The following is a 6,000-nucleotide window of genomic DNA, read 5'->3' as shown; positions in this document are numbered from 1 at the left end:
GATGTCCTAATTTGGGCTATTTTTTCCACATCTTGTCAAAGTGGGGGTTATTTATGGTGACTAGACACACTGAACTCTCACACAGACGGCCTCTTTCAGGCATGCAGCCATTACTCACGCGCACACACAAACACTTGCACTCTGTCAAGTTAATGTCACCGCATTACAATAATTCCAGCTTGCAAAGTTCCAAAGCGACAGTTTGTTTTTTGACTCCCAGACCCCTCGCTGAACTTTTACACTCTTAGGCTGCTTCTCCGATCCCGAACTTCTCCTGCCCCCCCCCCCCTCGATTTTTTTGTTTGTTGAGAGAACATAAACAAACATTGTTTTTATTATCGTCAATCCGGGAACTTTTAAGACACAACGCAGCCCCCCTCTCCCCCCTCAGTGGGCAGAGCGGGTGGGGGGTTGGGGGGGGGGGGTCACGGAGCGTGTCTGTGGTCAGTCAGGCCTGAGTCTCCGGATGTTGAAGGAGCATGCCCCCGAGCTGCGGCTGGAAATAGGACTCGGGAAGAGCTGGACAGTTAAAGCCTCGATGACTTCCCTCGCGTCTGTTCCCGCGGGACAGAAAAGAACGGGCCACCCACACACACACACACACACACACACACACACACCCTCTGAGCTCTCCGTCCAACAACCGACAAGAACTGGACAACAACAGCGCTTTACACTCCACGCCGCAGGGTCATGAACAATAAGGCAGAAAGAAGGAAGAGGAAACTAATCGGGGATTCAGGCAGTTTGTCCTGAAAACCAAAATAGCATTTTGTCCTGGGAAGATATGGGTTCCACAGGCGGGGAGGTGGACGGCTTTATAGGCGTCGAAGCCGGGTCACAAAGTTTCTCTCGTCGCTCATGGGTTCGAGGTGCATTGATTAAATTAAATCCTCAGAGCAGCAGATATATCCATTCATGGAGGACACAGAGGGTCATCGGGTCCATGTATCACTGGAATCCTGGGAATTTTTATCCCTGCTCTGATCTGCACCCACAAGTCACCCTGTTTCACATGCAGAGCGGGGTCAACAATGAAACTAAAAATGACACGTTGGACCGAAAGAATCTGACTCCACTGCAAATGCCATCCATCTATCAATAATCTAGTCTTTGAAATAAGATAATTAATACGTATTTATCTCTAATATTATTAGAAGAAAGAATATTGGTCAAAAGAAAAGAAAAGAAAAGAAAATCTAAGAAGAAAGAAAATCTATAGCAAAATATTTGTATTAAAATCCTAAAACCAAATTGAAATAATATGAACAAAGTGTCCAAACAGTCTCTGTTCCCTTTTCTTTTGTAATTTAATAGTTTCTGTGCATTGGTCATATTGTAAGACAATTTGACCGTAGCAGCTTCTCTACAATATTTAGGTCTTTGTGGCATATTATATATAAGTGCAGGAAAAACTAAAGCCACCATAAGTAAACTACAAGCACAACATCTACAAAAACAACAAAACAATCTACTGGTGTTACAGCCACATCCGAGTTAACCTCGGCCCTCGAGTCCCACTGTGCAACGTCTGCTGAGCCTGTAGCGTGCAAACGTCTGATGCTTATGCTCCTGCACACACGTGTACGCACCTACGTGTGAAAGGAAGCAGCCGAACAGCGCTTCTCCACATATCACCCCCAACCCCCCCTCCGTCAGGGGAGGTGGGAGAGCCACACGTTGATGTTGTGCAGCACAACACTATCTTCCTGAAGCCGTTGCCCTGCTCCGGGAGCTGTGACATTGACCTGACCTTGACTGTCCCATGCATTGGCTGTGCCTCTTTCTCTCTCTCTCTCTCTCTCTCTCTCTCTCTCTCTCTCTCTCTCTGTCGCTCTGGATGTGTTTCCATATGTGGATGAAGCAGTCACTGACACATCCTCTCAGGAAGGGCATTCCGGGTTCAAGCGAGCAATGCGACACCCTCACCCCAGCTCCTTATCAATGATAAAGCTAATCCTTTAGCCCTGCACATGGCTTCATGGCCCCCAGAACCGCCCATCAGTGTGGGAAAAAAACAAATAAAGGACGCAAAGGAGGACACGGAAAGCTGAAGTGATCAGTGAGAGAAATCAGGAAAAAGAAGAAGGCAGAAAGTCAGATTCAGAAAGTTGGATTCACATTTGGGAATAAAAAGAGCAGGTGATGAGAGAGAAAGACAGAGAGAGAGAGAGAGAGGTGGGCAGCGGAAGGTGACCTTGGCGGTCTAATCTGTTCATAGATAAGTGTGTCGTTGTCCATGTGTGGGAAAACAAGGCTCCGTGGGATGTGTGTGTGTGTGTGTGTGTGTGTGTGTGACCCAGGGTTAAGTGTCTCACACAAAGACCAGGGGGGAACTCAACAAGAGGACACACAGCACACATGACGGAGCGGGGAGGAACAGGGGCGGAGGTGGGTTTAACTGAAGGGTCCTCTGGTTCAGGACATTGGGACACTGATAGAGTTGTCTCAAAGAGGAAGTCAAACATTTCCCTTGGAAAATAAAGGGCTGTATGTCTGACTTTATCTTCCAAGTGGTCAGAGGATTCATTTGTCGAGCGTGACGCGCGATTAAAGGAAGTAAATGTCAGGAACAGGGCCGTGTGTTGAAATAGTGGCCTTTGTCACGTTGTCACTTCATTTTTAAAACAGAGACTTATGAAACCACCTTTTACTACCACAACCAGCACAATCCACTTTGACACAAATAGTCTTTTATGCTAAGCCAATATATTATATTCTTATAGTGTGCTTTCCAAACAAAATATACATGAGTCTCCTTCCTGTTACATTTTGAGCTGCCGCCTGCATCATAAAATTGTAAATTTGTAGTGTTTTGAAAGCATCTCATGTCATCAAATGAATAGCTTTCCACCTACCCTATAAGCATAATATATTTCATGGGTTATATTTACATGTGTTTATTCCTTCCTATGCCAATAAATCAATGAAATGTTAAGCCCTGAGGAGCATTGATGAGGAATAAGATGAGAAAAAGCAGACAGAGGGCCTCAAATCTCCTACAAAGCAGCAGGAAGACTCTCTGATTGACATCCAGCATTCTGTGTTTCACGAATCCAAGGCAACGCATCACAAGCTGCTTTACAGACGGCAGTGTGCACCCCGGGTCTAATTTAGTCCTTAATGGAGGTTGGGATTGATTAAACCGAGATGGACTGACGGACACCGACGGAGAGACTTGCAGCTCCGTGGACCAAGCCGGCGGCCTGCAAGGCAGCCTTTATCAACGTGGATTATCAACAAGAGTTGTGTGGCCTGTGTGGGAGATTTATCGGATCACCGAACGCATCACGGGCCGCATAATCATAGTGTTGAGCCGGGCAGGGTGTTCTTTCCGAAAGCTTTAGTCTTCCTCATCAATGGCTTAGTCTGACGTGTAGTTATAGTCAGCAGCTTCCTTCGTCTTCCTTGCTGTTGCTATTTCAGATGAGCGGCTTCACGGCAGTCAAGTCCATCCAGATCCCCCCCCCCCCCAGATTAAACACAGTGTGACGGTTGGTCATCCTGTTGTTGTCCAAGATGCTGGATATACATAAAAAGGAAAGTAAACAGAGGAGTCCCAGAAGCAGTAGTACCATTAAACAGGTCACGCACCCTACAGCTGCTCCAGAGGCTAACTGAACGCTGACAATACGCTCACAATGACGGCGACCTTTTGCTGTTTATCATATTAAGCAGCGCAGCTTAGCTAACATTTAGAAGAAAAGAAATAGCAACGCCTTTGATACGCCCCCACACACACTGCACCTGTTCAGGAAGAAGAGGTTCCACATCAAAGACCTCCTACAGTAGGAGTTTTAGACAGTGTTTCTGAGTAATTCTGAACCTTATTTTACTAATGAAAGATGAGAAGAGGGAATTCATTGATTTGATGAGGATATTGCTGCAGATGTGCATGAATAAATTACTTTTGCCATATCAAATGCAGCGTATCCTTTTCTGATGTCTCCCTTTTCCTGATGTTACGTCTGCAGAGGAGGGATGTGAAGCCCCTGCTCACGAGGACAACAAAGGTGGACTCTTTCTTTTTTTGCATCCATGCTGAGAGACAACCAGGGAATGTTTGTCTCTGCTGGAGGCCGCGGGGACTGAAGCGTAGGAACAGCGAGTGCTTAAAGAGTAAATCACTAACGCAGGGAGCCGTTTGAAGAAGATAATCCAGGCGGGGTTGTTTTTTTTTTTTTCTTCTGTTTAAGCTCATGACCCTCTCCTGGGTTGGACATCTCAAACTCGTAAACACACACACACACACACACACACACAGAGGCCCTCCCGCAGACACAGGCACACACACAGGATGAACGGAGGTTCCTGCTTCGTGGCTCCCGGGGTAGCTAATGACTGAGCTATCCATGCCAACAAAAGGGAAGAGAGTCTCTCCACTCAATTGTGCTAATCCCTCCATTTACAGGCTCCAGCACAGGCGACTGTGGAGAGAATGAGCGGGAGTTTGTCTTGCCCTTTAGATCCGTGTGTGTTTGTGCGAAAAACGTACTGAATATGTCGGTAGAGGTAGTTTTGTAGAAGTCTATGTTGGAAGGCAGGAGAGGGAATTTTGAATGTATGCATCTCTAACACATTCAAATTGGTGTGGGAATGCCGACTGCACTAATAAATGGTTCTTATCTCTATGTCTCTATGTCTATGTATGTATGTCACCTGGCCCTCTGCTTTCTTAACTACGCTGATGCTAAATCAAGATATCATTTGTTAAACAGAAGTATTGGAATCAGTGATGAAAAAAGTACATTACTACATGAATGCTCCCTTGATCCCTGTATCAACCTTCCTGGACCTGACTGGGGAGAAAAGAGTATTTTTGTTGTGCTCCTGCTGACAATATTACAAAGCTGGATATGTGCTGTTTTTGTGATGTACGCCGGGACATTGAAGTGCTTCATGGGCCGTCGTTCACTGACATAATGAGTGCTGACCAAGCAAATTTCCTTCAACTATCACCCATTTTTGTGACATTGACATATCTGCATATCAAGCGGTCTGAAACAACTTCATCCCGGGCGGAAACGTTCCAAATCGGCCCCAGAGCTTGAGATTAAAAGAGACATGTCAACATGTTACTCACAGAAACTGCAGCTTTGCAACATTCATGTTCCCAGTACAGATTGATTGTCTGAGTGAGTTACAAAAAAAAAAAAAAGATGCTCATAAATCACCAGACACGCTATATTTCAAATTCCTTCGTTTGCAGGCATTATTTGAAGCCATGAGCCTCCACAACCCCAGAGAACTGCATCCATGCTAACAGATCCACATGAGGATTATTTGGCATCGTGCAGATCTCTCTACACACTTCTCTCTGTCCAGAGTTAATCCCATTTGTTTAAATCATTGTATCCCTTTGTCCTGGTTTGACATTTGGAGCAAGTGAATTGGCTGGAGTGATATTTTTAGTGCCACCTACTGAAATGAACGTAGTACGGCGGCTGCATGTGCAGACTCAAAACAGCACTCCAGTTAGGCTTGTGGCATAAAAAGCCGCTCCCTTGACTTCCTCTACTGAAAAGGGAAAGAAAGTGGTGCAAAGCACCACAGGTTGCATGTGCGCGCCTCCAGTTGGCGTCAGACAGCGTGACTACCACACAGAGATCTGTTTTGACTAGATTCCACAACCCTTAGTCCTTCAGACCTGTGACATATAATCTCACTAAGACCTCATTTACTCTGTTCACCGGGTAACAACATTCCTAAGATTAAGCAGCCTGCTCCACAAGCTCTAAGCAGAGCGGGCCAGTGTGTATCCATCCAAGCACACGGGCGGCACATGTGATTTAAAAAGAAAAGAGGCAAATGTTTATTCTATTATCTTCCATTGGTCCCATGTTAAGGTGAGAATTGATTCAGCCATCGAGCCGGAATGTGCAAGTAGTAACAAGTCCCCAGGTATTGTGTGCTGTTAAGTTCCATTAATAGGTCAGAATTCATTGTAAGGATAATGTGCAAATCTAGGGGAATGGTGGGAACCTGTCTCACTGCAAGTGC

Source organism: Pungitius pungitius, chromosome 7 (genome assembly GCF_949316345.1).
Source record: "Pungitius pungitius chromosome 7, fPunPun2.1, whole genome shotgun sequence".
Classification (NCBI taxonomy): Eukaryota; Metazoa; Chordata; class Actinopteri; order Perciformes; family Gasterosteidae; genus Pungitius; species Pungitius pungitius.
This window is presented reverse-complemented; position numbering follows the sequence as displayed.